This window comes from Cervus elaphus, chromosome X, assembly GCF_910594005.1.
Source record: "Cervus elaphus chromosome X, mCerEla1.1, whole genome shotgun sequence".
NCBI lineage: Eukaryota > Metazoa > Chordata > Mammalia > Artiodactyla > Cervidae > Cervus > Cervus elaphus.
In genome coordinates this window covers 32,779,021-32,796,449 of record NC_057848.1, presented here as the reverse complement: position 1 = coordinate 32,796,449, position 17,429 = coordinate 32,779,021, and the positions used below count along the sequence as shown (strand labels likewise).

Sequence of the window (17,429 nt, the reverse complement as noted above, 5' to 3'; positions counted from 1 at the left end):
GCTGAGTTTTCCAAATTTGCTGACATATTGAGTGCAGCACGTTCATAGCATCATCTTTTAGAATTTGAAATAGCTCAACTGGAATTCCATCGCCTCAACTAGCTTTGTTCATAGTGATGCTTCCTAAGGCCCACTTGACTTCGCATTCCAGGATGCCTGGCTCTAGGTGAGTGATCACACTATCATGATTATCTAGGTCATGAAGATCCTTTTTGTATAGTTCTTCTGTGTATTCTTGCCACCTCTTCTTAATATCTTCTGCTTCTGTTAGGTCCCTACCATTTCTGTCCTTTATTGCGCCCATCTTTGCATGGAATTTTCCTTTGGTATCTCTAATTTTCTTGCTTGCCATAATTTCTTGCTTGTTGGTTTATGCTTGCCATAAATCAGACATTTTATGAGCATGATTTCATTTAGCCCTCCCTCAGAAAAGCCTGTGGTACCATAATGAATGTGGTATCATTATTATCCTTGATTTACAGATGAGCAGGCTGATGCTCAGAAGAGGTTATGCAACTTGTCTAGAGGGGTCCAAGTCCAAAGCCCATAGAGTTTCTCTCCTGTTCGTCTGACTCTATGTGACCTCCTGACTCCAGTAGTCAATGATTCCCAGTAAAGGACATTTAAAAAAAAAAACAAAACTTTTGTTTAGTTATTTTTGCCTGTGCTGGTCTTCATTGCTGCATGGGCTTTTCTCTAGTTGCAGCGAGGTGGGGCGGGGGGTGACTATTCTTCTTCGTGATGCACAGGTTTCTCATTGCAATGGCTTCTCTTGTTGCAGAGCATGGGCTCTAGGGCACATAGGCTTCAGTAGTTGCGGCTCCTGGGCTCTAGAGCACTAACTATATTTGTGGCTCATGGGCTTTAGTCGCTGTGTGGCATGTGAGAGCCTGCATGGAGAGATCAAAACTGTGTCTCCTGCATTGGCAGGCAGATTATTTACCATTGAGCCACCAGGGAAACCCCGAGTAAGGGGAAATCTGGACTTGTCTTTTAAGAATGGGTGTGTGCTGTAGGAAAAACTTTGACTCGTCATTTAAGAATGGGTAAAGAAATCAAATCTTCTTGCGTGTGAAAAGGAAAGGAAAATAAAGATTTAAAGCAAGTTAAGATATTGATGACCTTTTGTACACATTGCTATATTCAAAATGGATAACCAACAAGGACCTACTGTATAGCACATAGAACTCTGCTCAATGTTGTGTGGCAGCCTAAATGGGAGGAGGGTTTAGGGGAGAATGGATACATGTATATGTATGGCTGAGTCCCTACACTGTTTACCTGAAATGACCACAATATTGTTAATTGGCTATACTCCAATAGAAAATGAAAAGTTTAAACTTTGAAGAATAAATAAAATAAAAAGGAAAATTCTAAAAAATGAAAAAGATATTGATGACCTTTCCCTCTAACATTACTAGGCTAGAATCACTACAGAAAATGGGCAAACTATGCAAAAGGTAACTTTTTGCAGATTTGAGGACTACCACTGCACATTCAATTTGCCTCTGGCCTTATGGATAAACATGAATTTTTGTTCTTTTTTTCTTTGTTTTTGGGAAGGTTGCAAAAGCAATTTGCGAGGATACTGCAGAGGATTTTATCTAGAGGGGATAGAATTCGTTTTTAAGAAGACAGAGTTAATGAGAGACACGGAAGTCAAATTTCATTAAAACCCTGCTGGGATTTGGTTTGGACTGCACGATCTTTACAGATGAATTTAGGAAGAATTGGGTTTTTACTGAGATTTCCCACCCAGATAACTTCAGTATCTTTCCATTTGTTTTGTCTTTTCAATTAGTTTAAAAGCCAGTGGAATGTACTAAAGTGACAATAAATTGTGGTCTGAAAAGATAAAAGAGTTGTTTCTCAAAAAATGACATTAAATCTAGCTGCGATGGCTATGGTCATTTTTGAAAGGATTAGCTTAGGTTATTATTTATGTTCACAGTTAGATCAGCTTCTGTCTAGGTTTCTGATTTCACCAGTTTCAGACACGCCACTGAAGACAATATTTGGCTTGGTTATTGGGTCTAAAAAAATAAGGTCTCATGAATGACAAAGCATAACATCACTTGGCTATACAAATATTATTATAAAGTCCTGCTGCTTGTAGTGAGACCAAAAAGGAAATTATTATTTTACAAACATGTGAAGTATGTTTAACATGCAAAGGCTTGTTACACAGTCAATGAAGAACAGTTGTTTTCTGCCCTTCCATAAATAACTAATGCCAAGAGCAGCCTGGCTATCTGTTTCAGCTTCTTGTTACAGGAGAGTAAAATGGGCAAGGTCTAAATATCAGTACCTGCTAACAGAGCTGTCCTGTAAATTCTGTTTGCCTTCAGTTTAATTTCCATGCTTTCAGTGCTTTTTATGTTGTATGTTGAATCTGTCAATTGCTCTGTACATTTTCCTAACTTTTCTCCATGTTCATATGTTTCTCTCTTCTGTTTCTAATTGGACTGGTTGTCCTGGGTAAAACTTATTACCTAGGGAGCCTGATGTAGTGCAAGCACCCTGGTCTGGGAATCATAATTGTGATGGGAAATCCAGGCTCTGCTACTGGTTAGTTGTATGTCTAGACAAGTCGTTTAACCTGCATCTGTTTCTCTATCTGTAAAATAGGGATAATAATCCCATGTCTTCCAAACTAGTAAACAATGATGCAAATGTTCTCTCTAAAATGTCTGACAGGTGGCTTGGGGGATGTTTTGCTCCTGGGTAGTACACTTCTAGAGGGTTTCTGATGACAAGAAATTAAGCAAAGTTTATTTTGACCTTGAAAAAGTGAAAAAAGAGCAGTTAGAAACAGCGTGGATACACTTGGTTTCCTTTTTGGAGATCCTTCTATCCTCTTCGTCCTGAGTGTGGTTAACTAGAGAGGAAAAGGTGAGAAAAGGCAGATGATAAAGGTAGCCAGAACTGTTAGCTTGAATGACTAGCATGTGATAAAGATCTTGAAAATTCAACTAGTTTCTTGGTCTGATAAATATCTCTATATCTGTATTTACATACATGCTTATATATAGGTATGTACATGCACAGATTCATACATAGAAACAAAAACTGATAGCTTCAGGCTCTTTCCTTTACACCTTCTAAAGCTGGAGGAACTTTAGCAACCTACGACTGACTCAGTGTTCAGAAAAAATTACCCAATTGAAAAATTCTGGGCTAAATGCCTGCTAGTAAAGGAAATTGACAAAAGTATGTACTTTCATTACGAGTTTTTTTTTTTTTTTTTCATTTTGGTCTGATTTATGTGGTCTATTGGGTCTGTTCTCTGTGTTTTCATTCCATCACTAGACACTAAGTTTGTTGAGGGCAGGGATGATCATTTGTTTGATTTCATTTGTGTTTACTATACTTGACAGTCCTCTGTACACTGTTGGTGCCCAGTGAATTTTATAGCTGACAAATGATTACTTATTTCTGGTATTACAACAAGATCTCATAAATAAACATGACAATTAAAACTTGTTGTTTGAAGTCTTGAACTTTCTAGGTCAGTCTTGAAAAAAGAAGTTATATGACTGCCATAGCAATATTCATAGGCATATTATATATAAGTGGGTGGGCCTGTTGAAAATTGGATGAGTAATCCCACTTCAAAGAAGTAACATATAAAGTCTGCAGCTCTCAGCTCTCCAATTGCGGGCTTCCAACCACCTATGGTGTCACCTGAGATGCTTATTAAAGATTCAAATTTCTCAGCCCCACTCAGATCCAGGTATCCATATTTTAACAAGCACCCCAGATGATTTAGATGCATACTAAAGTCTAAGAACAACTCTAGCCTGTAATCTGAGTTGGCCACACACACACACACACACACACACACACACAAGCATTGTTACTTCCCATAATTATATGGGAAAATGAAAAACAGTGAAATGACATGTCCATGCCTAGCAAGAAAAGGAAGCTAGTCCTCCATTAAACATCAGGGAACTGAAAGAATACTGGCATTTTCTTTCTTTTGGTGATATATTCTTGGCAGTTTGTCGTGGCTTATTGACAATTACGGTCTCTTTTGAAGCCCCGAGACAGTTCGCCAGCATTTTATTTTTAACAGCAGTTTCTTGAATCTCTTGGGAAGATTATTTGTAGGACTGGCTCAGAAGCAACGATTAGGGCCAGTAAGATGTCACAGTGCTGCGGTGACATTTCCTTATCGGTTGTGAGCTCTTTTTGCCATGACACCATCGTAGAAACACAAGGCATAAAGTGAAAACCCTGCATTCTTGTGATATTTCATAAGTGGGGGTGGCTGTATGGGGTCTTAACGCAGTGAGGCGCGATAAAGGGGCAAGAGAGGCGTTAGGTGGGGCGCGGAGGGGCAGGATGTCTTCGGCAAAGAACGTTAAGATCTCTCTCTAAAGAGTAGTGAAGTCCGAAGATGCGTATCTAGAAAGGGCAGCTGGAATATGCCCCGAGGGGAACTTTCATTCTGGGGTGGAGTCCTGGGAAAGCGAGCGCAGGTGCGGGCGTGGGCCTATGGGGTAGCTCGCTGAAATCAGATAAGCGCCGGAACCTCCCGAAAACACGCTCCATCACCTGCGGCGGATGCGGCAGCTGGACCCTAAGGCAAACCCGCGGGGAGCCGTTAGCCAACTCGGTTCCCCCGCACCTCCCCCCGCCCCCCGCGTTCTAACGGCCCTCGCCGCCCCTCCTTTTCGGCTGACGTCGGGGTGAGCGGGGGCGGGAGCGTGGGTGGGCTGAGCGGGCCGTCGCCCGCGATTCGGCCGGCTGTGCCACACCACCGCGCGCCCCCGCTCCGCCCGCCCCTCCGGGCGCGTCTTTTCCGGGCCCGCGCGCCGCTGCGCCTCGCCCCGCCTCCGTTGGCCCTCCGGGCGCGCGCGCGCTGCTGCGGCTTTTTCTCCGGCCTCCGCGGCGCGCCCCTCCTCGTCCCGGCGCTAGCGGGCACGCGGCTCCTCTCCGCCAGCTTCTAGAGTGCAGAGCGCCCGCCGGCTGCGATCACGCCACAGGCAGCGCCTCGGGTAAGTAGCCGTAACCGGCGAGGCTCCGGCCCCGGCACCCCAAACCCGTTGCTATGACCCGGGCCCCCCGCTCTGGCCGCACCACCGTCCCACACCTGAGCCCGGAGGACGTGGGGTGGGGGGACGTTCCTGTTCCCGAAATCCGTTCGGTTTCTTTTAGAGCCTGGGCGATTTGCCCGCCCGCCTCCTCCGGGGCCGGGAAGATTTCCCGAGATGCCGGTATCGTCTCCTTTGCTGAGGTGTGGGGTCTTCGAGACCCTGGTCTGCCTTTTCATGCCGCTCACCGCACCCCCCCGAGGGCCAAAAGCTCTTCCTGATCGTGGTGCTAGGCTTTGCCATGACCTTTCCCCAATGAGCACACCAGGGACTCGCCAGACCTCCAAACGACCTTTAGGACGCCCCCGGACCTCAACTCCATTTTGTCCGTTTCGAGTCGCGCTATATCTGAGAGCTTGGGACTCTTTCTGGCTCTAGAAGCATCCGCCCTTCGAATTTGAAGGATGCCCTAGCTTCCGATATCCTCTTAGCTTCCTATCTTTAGGTAGGTTAGAAAACGACTGGTTTCTAGCAGGAGCATGCTCGTGTTTTTTCCTCTCCTGCCTATCTACATCCCTGCCCTCCGTGGGTGCTGTATATTTAGCATCAGCTTTATTCACTTCCTCTTCCTCTCATTCGAGTGCCCTACAGAAAGAACTGTGGTCGATGTCTATAGCACTGAGAAAAATAGAGGAGAATATGATTCACTGCCTAACCCCTATTAAGGGGTTACATATTTGAAAGAAGACGTCATTTCTCCTCTTCACTCCAGCATCTCCTCTTTCAAAGGCATTTTTTCCACCCTCTTGAAATGACTTTGCTCTAATCGCTCTTTTCACGTTAAAAGAATCAATCATCGCTCTAAGAAACAACGGCGAAATGGCATTTAAATGAGTCCCTCTGAAAAAGTAAGCAGTCTGCTCTATTGGTTAATGGTTTAATCAACGCCTCAGTTGGCTCATTTACAAAATTGAGGATGTTGAACGAAGGTTCCTTCTAGTATTTTGATTTTAAGACCTGTGAATTCACGGTTAGTATTGTACCGCGTTGCAGCGTAAGGGAGATTTAACCTGATGAAATCCACGTTTCCCAGTAGTTGCTTGTCACATTAGGTTTTCTTTTATATTACTTCTAACAAATCCTTTTAATTGCTCTTGATGCATAAGTTTGTAAGCAGAGTTCCAATGACTGTACTGTCAATGAGCGTATCAATTAAGATTTGCATAGTGTGAGGCCTCTTCCTTGAATTGTAAAATAGCTCATCTTTTAGATTGAAAAGAAGTGTGAAACACCTAAAACTCCTGTAAGAATTAGCACCCTCTCTGCCATTTTGGCAGAGGATGAAACACTGAACTGTTACTGTTCTCCCAACGTAGAATAAAGTACCTTACTGTTCTGATAGAAGTAATTTGACACCTAAAAATCCACAGAAGGTGTAATGCAACAATAAACATCTTGAATAAATTCAATTTTTCCCCCTAAAGCCCCGATTTTAAAAATAAGTGACTCAGAAGAACATTTTTGAGTGTTTTGGGTAGGGGCAGGATGGGTGGAGAAAGGAGAGGCTTGCCTAATTCCGTGGGAAGAGAAATGAATTGGGACTCTGGAGAAGCTGACGTGCAGTTCCAGCGCTAGCTAAATGTATAACCTTGAACAAGTCACTTTACCTCACTTCTGTAAAAGAGTCTTGATGTTGTCAGAATAATCTGCATAAGTCCCCTAATTTGACAATACATATCTATCACAGTTTGCATTAAGGCTGTGCCGTAAATCATTAATTAAGTCCTTAGTTATTTAGAACGTTTTTCTCAAAGATCTGCTTATACTAGTTCCAATCTATATATGCATAATTCTTAATTCACCCATATCAAATGAATTACTCTCTGTGGAAGTCTGTATATTGGGAAGCATTCTACAAAAGTCAGGTATTGTTCAATTCAGCTTGCAAGTGAAGGGTGTGCATACCACACTTTATTTTTCTTTAAAGGTTCAAGGCTTTTAAGAAATTTGTATGGGAATGTATACAGACTGCCTTGTAACTGTAATTGGCTAGGTAATTTGAAAAGAATATGCAAGCATCTCATTCATTCATTCATTTGTTCCTTCATTCAACTTATCTCACTCCTCCATCTGTCATTTATTTTGTGCCAGGCCTCTAGGGTATGATGGTTGAGAAGACAATCCTTTCCCTCCAAGGTTTAATTTTATCGTCCAGGATGGAGGCGATGGTGGTGAGGGTTGTGGAGAGATAGTTTTGTGTGTCAGTTTATTTTTATTAACAACAGTCGAATCAGGGACATAAAATCCTGGGGAAGTTAAGGCTCCACAGGGGAGGAGGAGGTAATTGTGTTAATTGTAGCCTGTAGACTCTCTTCTTGGTGTTCCTTTTTTTTCTTTCCATTCCTTGACTTTCAATTACTGAGACTTCAGCAAAAATGAAAGGTTTGTTTTTCTCACTCCTGCTGTTGACTGGTTTTATATATTCCTTTTATTTGTTTCTCTTTTAGCTGCTTAAGATAGTTGTACATTCTCATACAATTGTAAAAAACAATACCCTTTAATTTTCTTAGCAGTAACATCTGGCATAACTGTAGCATAATATCACAAGGAGATTGAAACAGGTACAATCCAGCCACCTGATTCAGAGATCTCCCGTTTTACATGCACTCACTTGGGTGTGTGTACTTAGTTCTATGGGCTTCTCTATAGGCAATATATAGAGGCAATATATAGTGGTAAAGAATCCGCCTGCCAATGCAGGAGACGTGGGCTTGATCCCTGGATCAGGAAGATCCTCTGGAGAAGGAGATAGCAACCCACTCCATGTTTCTTGCCTGGAAAATCCCATGGACAGAGGAGCCTGGCCAGCTACAGTCCATGGGGTTGCAAAAGAGTCGGGTACAACTTAGTGACTAAACAACAACAGTTTGGCTCTGTGCAGTGTTAGCACATGTGTAAGTTCCTGTAACCACCACCACAGTCAAGATACAGAACAGTTCCATCACCCCAAAGGTCTCTGATGTCCTTTTATAGCCATCTCACTCACTCCCTGACCCCCTGGTAACCCCTAATGTGTTTTCTTTGCCTGATTGATGTTTTTTCACTCAGTGTAATTGTGTGGAGATTCTTGCAGGGAATATATTTTGTATCAATAGTTCTTTTCATTCTTGAGTCGTATTCCACGATGTGGATGTATTGTAGTTTAATCATTCACCCACTGAAGGATATCTGGTTCTTTCTTGTACTTTGTAACCCGTTATGAATAAAGCTCCTATGAACAGTTATGTCCTGGGTTTTGTATGAACATAAATTTTCATTTCTCTAGGATAATTGCCCAAGAGTGCAATTGATGCTTGTATGGATGTTTAGTAAGGAACTGCCGAGCTGCTTTCCAGAGTGATTGTGCCATTTTATATTCCCTCATCAATGCATGAATGGTTCTCATCTTTGCCAGCACTTGGAGTTGTTACTATTTTTTATTTTTAGCCATTCTGATAGATATATATTTGGTGATATCTTGTCATGGTTTTAATTTGCATTTCCCTAATGGCTATGATGTTGGATATCTTTTCATATCTCTGTATTTTCATCAGTGAAATGTATGTTCATGTCTTTTCTCCATTCTCTAGTTGGATTTTTTTTTTTTTTTTTTTTTACTGTTCTAAGAGTTCTTTATATAATTCTCAATACTAGTGCTTTGTTGGCCATGTGGTTTGCAAATATCTTCTCCCAGACTGCGGCTTACGTTTTTGTCCTCTTCATAGGCAAGTTTCACAGAATAAAAGTCTTTAATTTTGATGAGGTCCAGTTTGTCAGTTTTCCCTCTTATGGATAGTGTGAAGGAATCTTATGTACCTTTGTTATTTAATTTTATTCCTTGCCGTTCTGTATAACATCCAGTATTTCTGTAAGCATTGTGAACATGTTTTTTTCTTTGAGCATTCCTAGAGCTCAGATGTATTCTTCAAACAAGTGACCTTGATGGCTTAGAGTGTGAATCCATACTTATACATGTTCTCACTGGATTAAAATGGCTGCCATCCTTTTGTGCCTTAAAAATATAATTTCTACCTTACCAGGCAGTCACCGTAACATTAAAATTAATACTTTAAAATTAAGTAGATGCGTCATATGCCAAGGAGATTTTAAGTTTCACTTTCTAATTTTAAAATATTTTGGCAAAACTGTGTAGTTTCTAATCAACATTTCTGGTAAGTAATCCAAAGAGAAAAAATTGAGTTCTCATTTAAATGTACTTTGAAAGTCTGCTTCTGCATTTTGAGTAGTGAAGTTGCGAATATGATGATAGATTTAGTAGGCTTGTTCTGCTCAGAATAATGAATAGAATGTTGAATTTGTCTGTCTAGACTGTATATTTTTCTTTTATAGTAGCTACTTAATGTTCATTTTAATTATCTTTTAAAATAAGCATTAGGTTTAAGGTAGCTTACAAGTATTATCTTGAAGAATATATGTGCTCATGTTTGAGAAGAACTTACAGGAAAAGCTTAGTGATTGATTTTTAAGAGTATTCATTTCTGTAAGGGGGCACTGAAATTATTAATTGCCCCTTCAGTGTCATAATATTTGCTCAATAAATTTATAGCCAGGATAGTGGATTCCTAGTTGGAAGAGATCAGTCATTGGGGTAAGACAGTGGTGGGTAAAATATTGCCTGTGACCAAATCCTGCCCACCACCTGTTTTTGTAAATAAATTTCTGCTGGAATACAGGCACATCCATTCATTTATGTGTTGTTTGGCTACATTCAAAATACAGTGTCAGAGTTGAAACAGAGAACTTAACGGCCCTAAAAGTCAATTTACTCTCTGGTCCTTTACACAAAAAGTTTGCCCAGAGATAAAGCAACCTTATAACAAGTTATTGAGTCTCTATGCTTTAAAGGTAATTTAACAAATGTTACCTTGACTTTTAGTATCTTTTAGGTATATTTCCATGTGGAAATTGTGGTTTGGAAGAGTGAATTCATTTTCTTTATTGTGTCCAAAGGCACTGATCTAGGGGCAGTGTTAAGGAACAGATGGAGAGTTGGAAAAGTTACGTTTGTTGTTTTTGTCAAGTGTGGGCTATTTCAGTGTGAATGTCAGTTTGTAAGTTTGGCAACTGGTGAGATTCAGAAGCAGGCCTATCTAGTTGCGATATCCTTTGGAGATTCTGTTGTGTGCCGGAGTGGTAATGACAGAGCCAGGTATGGCAGTTCTGTTGCTCCTCTTCCCAAAGTTACTGTGATCTTTAAATACATAGTAGTTTGAGCCTGTCAAGCTGAACTTAAGACTGTTTGTTTATTATTTTGTGTGCCCAAATTCCTTTTGTAAGTTAGAAGTTCATGCTTTATTTTAAATGCCCCACCTACAAGTAAGGCTGAAAATGGAAATTGAGTTTGGACTGTTTCACTATATATTTGGAAAGAAATGGGTCCCTGCCTCACATCATACTCCAAAATAAGTTAAAGCTGTCTTTTTAAAAAATCTATGTATATATTTTAAAAACTTCTGGAAAGCACAACACACCGTAACAAAGTTGGAAAGTCATATGACAGGCTGGAGGAAAATAATTTTTATATATGCCATGGAAGCTTTTATTGACTTCCACTTGACTGACCCACCATATTAAATGATATTCGTTTGTTTTGTAAAACACACTATGAACTGAACACTTGCTATTAGTAGATTGGTATCTGATATGCCAGACTTGTGAACCCACCAGTACAACAGATGCTTTTATTACTGAATTATTATGAATTAAAATAATTAAATTAAAAATATGAATTATTTTATTATGAATTACTATGCTTGTTCTTGTTTTTGTAAATATGAAATTTATTTTCATATAACGATACCATCTGAGTAGTGAGGAATCGAAGTTCTTACTGAAAATTTACATATGAAATGATATGATGTCTGGGATTTGCTTCAAATTATATAGGAGTTGAAGTGCAGAGTGCATAAAGATATGAAAGAAATAAAATTCAGCAAATACAGTTGATAGTTGAAGTTGGGGGATAGGTTTATTGTAACAAAACAAATGGTATATTTTGAAATGAGTTGATGAAAGCAAGTTGTAAGTGTATAATTAGGTGTGTGTAAGACAATGATAAAAGATTTGTATAAAATATATATATAAATCTGAAGGGTTCTCCACTAATAGTTCCTTGCAAGTATCTTTTAAGTTCTTTGAAGTTCTGCATTATCTAAGAATTCAGTTTAAATTTCTTTACAGTCAGTAGGCCTGGAGTTAAAGAAAGGTTTTGGCTTCCTGGCCCTTTATCAAGAACTTGATGAATGAGTGTACATTTACCACTGATAAAATGAAGATAAAATGAAATGTTTGTCATGAGCATATTTTTTTTATGATTGTTCACCTTAGTTGACTTTTTAAATTAGCTAATTGTGTTCCAAATAAAATTAGGTTAAAAGGTTTCTACTATATAATATCTATGATATGTAAAGAGCTCCTACAGATCAATAAGTAAAAGGTACCTATTAGAAAAAGTGGCAGAGGGTTGTGAATTGGCCTTTTACAAAAAAAGAAAAGAAATGGAAATAATGATTCAAAAAGAAAAGATGCTCAAATTCAGTCTAGTAATTAGGGAAATGAAAACCAATTTTTTTTACCAAATACATTGGCAAAAACTGTAATATCCACTTTTAGAAAGGAATGGGCACTGTCATACACTTTAATGAGAGTGTGAATTGTGTAGCTTTTTGATAGAGTGCCAAAATCCTCTCATTTTTAAATGTGCATATATTTTTGACCCAGTAATTCTGTAGGAAGCTATTCTGGGTAAGTATCTGCACATTTGTATAAAAATATATACAAGATTTCAAAGCAATGAAGCTTGGTAACGGTGAAGACTTGGCAGCAACCTAAATGTCCATCAGAGGGGAATGACTTAAATAATAACATGCTGTTCTGTGGAATAATATGAAGCTATTAAAGGAAAGAAATCCCTTAGACCTATATAAATGGACATGGGAGTTCCAAAATATGTTGTTAAAGGGTGGAGGGAATTATATAACACTCCATATACCATGATTCCACTTATCTAAAAAAGACAAAACCTTGCCATGCATATGGATAATACAAAGAGGTTTGACTGATAGGCACCATGAATGGTTATTTCTAGGGCAAAAGGAAGGCATTATAGAGATACTTATACTTTTTACACTATACAATTCTATAATGCATTTTAATATATGATTATCCTTTTGATAGTAATTTTACAGATTCCTCATATGCAACATTACACATTGAAGGATATTTACAATGCATTTTCTTCATTGTGCTATATACGATACCATTGTGCTAGAAGTGGGGTGAGTACCTTGTATTTAGAGAGTACTTAGTACTTTAACAAAGGAAGAACATTATTTTTAAAACTATTTGTATTTTTGAATTTTCTGCACTGAAAATTTAAGTATAAAAAAGAATAAAAGCGCCATAATCCCATACCCAGGGAGATCTATTGTCAACTTTTAGGCACACATTTGTGTACATACATGTATGGACACTTGCATGCACACACACATGCACGTGTGCAAACATATGTATCTTCTTTCTACAAAAGAAGGGTTCTTAGTGTACATACCGATTTGTAACTTGCTTCCTTTAACTGGACTCTATCTATACAGTGAGCATCTGTCATGATCGATAACCGTGAATAAGTGAAAAAGACATCCCAGTGGGAAAAAGAACAACCATGTGCCAGGTAAATGTAGTGTTCCACTTAAAATAACTGATTTCTGGGACAAACTATAATCTTCAAACAAAGTCATGGCCACCAAAAGTAAATAACCAATGAATGAAAAAATTCTCAATGTTAAACCAGTTCAGTTCTGTTTTGAATTTATGCACATGTTATTTAAGTTGTAGTTACTAGTAATGATGTATAAGTACAGTATATTAAAAGGTCATTAGGGATCTTTTGGGTGTGGTTTGGTTTTAATGAAGGTTTTAAAACTGAGCTTGAACAGTTATTTTGGTTCAAAGAAAAACCAACTGCTCTGACTAATTTTTGGTAACTGTGTGGGCGTAGTTGTGTTCTTTCACAGCTTATAAAAGTAAAGAAAATCTGGGTGTCTGTGGCAACATGAATCTTTGTCTATGGTATCTCAGTCTACAGTAAAATTGAACATTAAGAGAAGTGTGTTGCAGGACCAAGTTTGATTTATATAGTATGTATTCTGCTCATATTTCATCGAGAAGCATTCATTAAGCACATCTGCTATAGGCTCATTATAACCACTTATGGATTTATACTGTGGGATTTAAAGATGAAAAAACCTTACTTTATGATGAATTCAATAGCGTATTTAACAAAAGACTATTCTACATTGTAGACAGTGGTGTTAATGCGATGGCCCAGTGTAGCTGCTCATATTTTTGTTATGGCGATTGAAATAGCATCCCCATTCTCCAAGGCCTTTCTGGAATTGATTTTGCAGCAAGATGAGTTTTTTTTCATAGGCACTGTGAAGTTAGAAGATTTTATAGGGGAGTAAAAATCCCATGGACAGAGGAGCCTGGCAGGCAACAGTCCATGGGGTTGCAGAGTCAGACACGACTGAGCCACTAAGCATGCACGCAGAATAGAGTTTTCCCATTTCTCACCTGATTAATGACAGGTGCATGTGAGATGAGACTATTAACAGAAGTATTTGAAACATTTATGGTGGCTTCTAGTGATTGTTAGAAGTTAAGGCAGTGGAAGGCATGGTGAAATACCTGTTTTCTCTTAGGTATTCTGCTTATTACCTTCAACATGTGCCTGAAGCATTCTAATACTGTTAAAAAAAGAAATGACAGGGTTTTTGGAGGACCACTCCCCTGGGGGTACCTAGGTGATGTCATAAAGAAAAGGTCAGCAAAAATGGGCAGAGCTGCTCCCTATGAAATGGTGATCATTCGTTTTTCTCAGAATATATTAGTTATTTCTGCTTTTGAAATGAACTGAAAGCTGAAAACTTCTCGCAGACAGGAAACAGGAACTTGGTTGAATTAGCTTAAAGTTCAGTTATGGCTTTGGAAACAGAAGAGAAGACACAACTAGCACTAGTATCTCATGGGATGCATCCAAGTAAAAGGTGCTCTGTTCTCCATGACTGCTGAAGATGGTAAGTTGAGAAGTTGCTTAAAAGAATAGTTGAAAAACCGTAACTTGACTCAGGGGTGGAACTGAGCAGAACTAGCCATAAATAACTGTCAAATGAATGTGTTTCAGACAAATAGAGTAGAAAAGAGAAAAGCAGGCCGGGATAATGGTATTCTTATACTTGGAACCGCAGAAACCTTCCGGATTTGGTCAATTGCAGGTTAGTCTAGAATGGTTTAAAACCTTTGGTAAAATATTTGGGATTCCCTCTGTGCCCAGCATTTCCTTACAGAAGTAGGTTAGAATATCTGTGAAGAAAGTGGTTTCCATACTCTGGAAACTAGAAAAGGCAGGGTTCAGGCTCACTATTTGGTGAATTATAGCGACCTGCAGATGGGAAAATGTGTAGTGTTTATTTCCCTCAGTAGAAAGAAATGTCAGTATTAGCATATTCATTCAAATATAGTTACATGTTATACATTTTTAGGCAAAATGAACTTGGAAGGATATTATACAACTCAGATTTTCCACCAGAAATTTTGGGATCCCTTTCCTTTGATTTTGTTTTTAGTGTCAAGTGTAAAGGCCAGAATTTTTATGTAGAAGCAGGTTTTTAATTTATGCCTTTATGTACATTAATTTTAATGTTCTGTTAATCACCAGGAGATCTTTGAGAATTAAACTGTTAATAAGGGAGTAGCTTTCTTTAGGAAGTATCCCCCCAAATAATTTACTTCTTTACAAGTAATTTTAGAAAAGACAACTGCAAAATGGAAACCTCCCTGGTGAATCTCCCTTTTCTGTTTTTTATTCTTGTTTTGAAATGGAGTTCCCCAACCTCACTATTCAGGTCTTTCTTTTAGGACTGAGTAGAATTGAATCAGGGATGATGATTCTCAACCCCAGAAGTACAAAGTGTTCACTGCATTTGTAAAGACACATGCACTAGTCCTGCTGGCTGACTTGAATCCTAGCTCAGTAGGGTCCTTTTGCAGTCACTGTAAGTATATGGAGTCTGCAAAGGAAGACTGTTCTACCTGGCTCTTGGGAAAAGAATATTCCAGTGCTCAGATAGCTCCCTAATCTCTGTCTTATGTCAGCGGTACCCTGCATTTGAGCCATTGTTCTTTGGTTATATGAAATGTTTGTGAGGAGTGATTGGCCTATGATTGCAATGATATACATGTGGTGAAATGGCGGAGTTGTTCCTAACTCAACTTTCAGACCACTGATCTTTTTCTCATAAAGCCCCTAGCCCTTAAAGATTGTAGGGTGGTTTTTTTTTTTTAACTTCTTAGGGAGAAAGTGTGTTTCCCTGGTGGCGCAGTGGTAAAGAATCTGCCTGCCAATGCAAAAAGTCTCTTGGTTCGATCGCTGGGTTGGGAAGATCCCCTCGAGGAGGGCATGGCAACCCACTCTAGTATTCCTGCCTGGGAAATCCCATGGACAGAGGAGCCTGGCAGGCTACAGTCTATGGGGTTGCAAAAGTTGGACATGACTTAGCGGCTAAAAAACACAAGGAGGAAGTGCTTCCTGTTAATCTTGCTTCTAGTTGTTCTCAACTGATGAAGACTGTTGTCCACCTCCCTCCCTGCCTTTGATTGAAGGGTCATGTTGCTTAGGGCATTGCCCACAGGAAAGAGGAAGTGGATGCTATACTCGGGCATGACCAAAGGAGTGGGAGGTGGCTGTGAGCATACAGTCTCTAGCCAGAATGTACCTTGAGTTTTGAAAACTAGGAATCTCAGCTCCAGTTTGTAGTTTAAAGACATATTTTAGAAACCAGCTGTAGCCTGCTACTACTAAGTCACTTCAGTCATATCCGACTCTATGCGACCCCATAGATGGCAGCCCACCAGGCTCCCCCGTCCCTGGGATTCTCCAGGCAAGAACACTGGAGTGGATTGCCATTTCCTTCTCCAATGCATAAAAGTGAAAAGTGAAAGTAAAGTCGCTCAGTCGTGTCCGACTCTTAGCAACCCCATGGACTGCAGCCTACCAGGCTCCTCCATCCATGGGATTTTCCAGGCAAGAGTACTGGAGTGGGGTGCCATTGCCTTCTCCGAGCTGTAGCCTATCGAATCCCTAAACTAAGAGAATATTGAGAAGCCTTGCAGTGTTTAATCTGATGATATCACAGTCCTCAGTGGAAATCTGCAAAATTGAGTCAAAATTCTATTTGTCTTCTTCAAATATGGGGTTGTTATGAAACACATATATGCTACTTTAATGACTTTTACGAGATGCACACAACTTATTTTAATGCAGCTAATTCTGGTTGAAAGAATTACTTTTCAACCTAGATTAGATTTCTTCACTCTTGCATCGTTTCTAGCTGTTGTGACACTAAGGTCATTTTATTTGTCTGGTCTCTTCTAGATGTCATAACATTTTGTCATGAGATTATGAGAAGTGTTTCTTCTGCTTTGAGAGGAGTGATTAGGAATCTGTTTAGGATGGAAAATCTATTCTTAGATTTGTTGCCTCTACTGCTTACCTCTACCTGTTGCATGAAAGAAAATCAGTAGTGCTCAAAGCCTCACAGTTACATATTTGAGTTACATAAAATTATTCTGTGGAATGATCTAAACTTTTAGAGTTTGTTTTGAGTTTGGTACTTGGCTGGGTCTGGGGCCATGTCTTGCTATTGCTTGACCTTAAATTTTTTTTTTCTTTTTTTACTGGCACTGCCCCACTGCTGATGAAATATCAGGATGTTGTCTAGGTGGGCTTGGCACCAGATGCCAAACCTTAGTACCTTTCTCTTCTATTTTCAGGCATAGCAGCCCTGGAAACAATGAAATTGAGGTGCTGGAAGTATTTTGATAATATCTTTTCTTATTCTTTAAAAATCTGGCCTGTTACTGTCACACAACCATCAGACCTCAAGATGTGTGCTTAACGGAGAACGTTTGTTTTCAGAACCGCCTCTGTGTTGACCTTAGTTTTGCTTTTGAAGAAGAGTAAGCAGTGTATTGCCCCATGCAGTACATGAAAAAGCAGAGCGCTTTTACTGCTCCTCGTATTGTCTGCAAATGTTTCTAGGAGGATTGAATTATAACTTAACTTAAAGATGATACATTTTCGCTTAACAATTCACAGAAATAACTGCAAAGGGATGTCTTAAAGGCAGATTACATTGCAGATACAGCAAAATTTAATTGCTTTAGAGATAAATGGGTGATATCTACTAGTAGGGAATATCAACACTGTTGAAATTGCAGCAAGTTTCTTGGCTGACCTTTTTATGGGGATACATAATAGCCCTTCCTTAAGCA

General features: G+C 39.4%; 1 protein-coding gene across 3 annotated transcripts in view; it reads left to right on the top strand.

The window, feature by feature from the left end:
- Positions 1 to 4,854: 4,854 nt before the first annotated feature.
- ACSL4 (acyl-CoA synthetase long chain family member 4) overlaps positions 4,855 to 17,429 on the top strand; it is a 68,647-nt gene continuing 56,072 nt past the window's right edge. For 2 of the 3 annotated variants that reach the window (XM_043895427.1, XM_043895425.1), the window contains exon 1: positions 4,855 to 5,003. The gene's annotated coding sequence lies outside the window, so the exon portion shown is untranslated. The remainder of the gene's footprint in view (positions 5,004 to 17,429) is intronic. The other variant, XM_043895426.1, reaches the window with a different exon arrangement.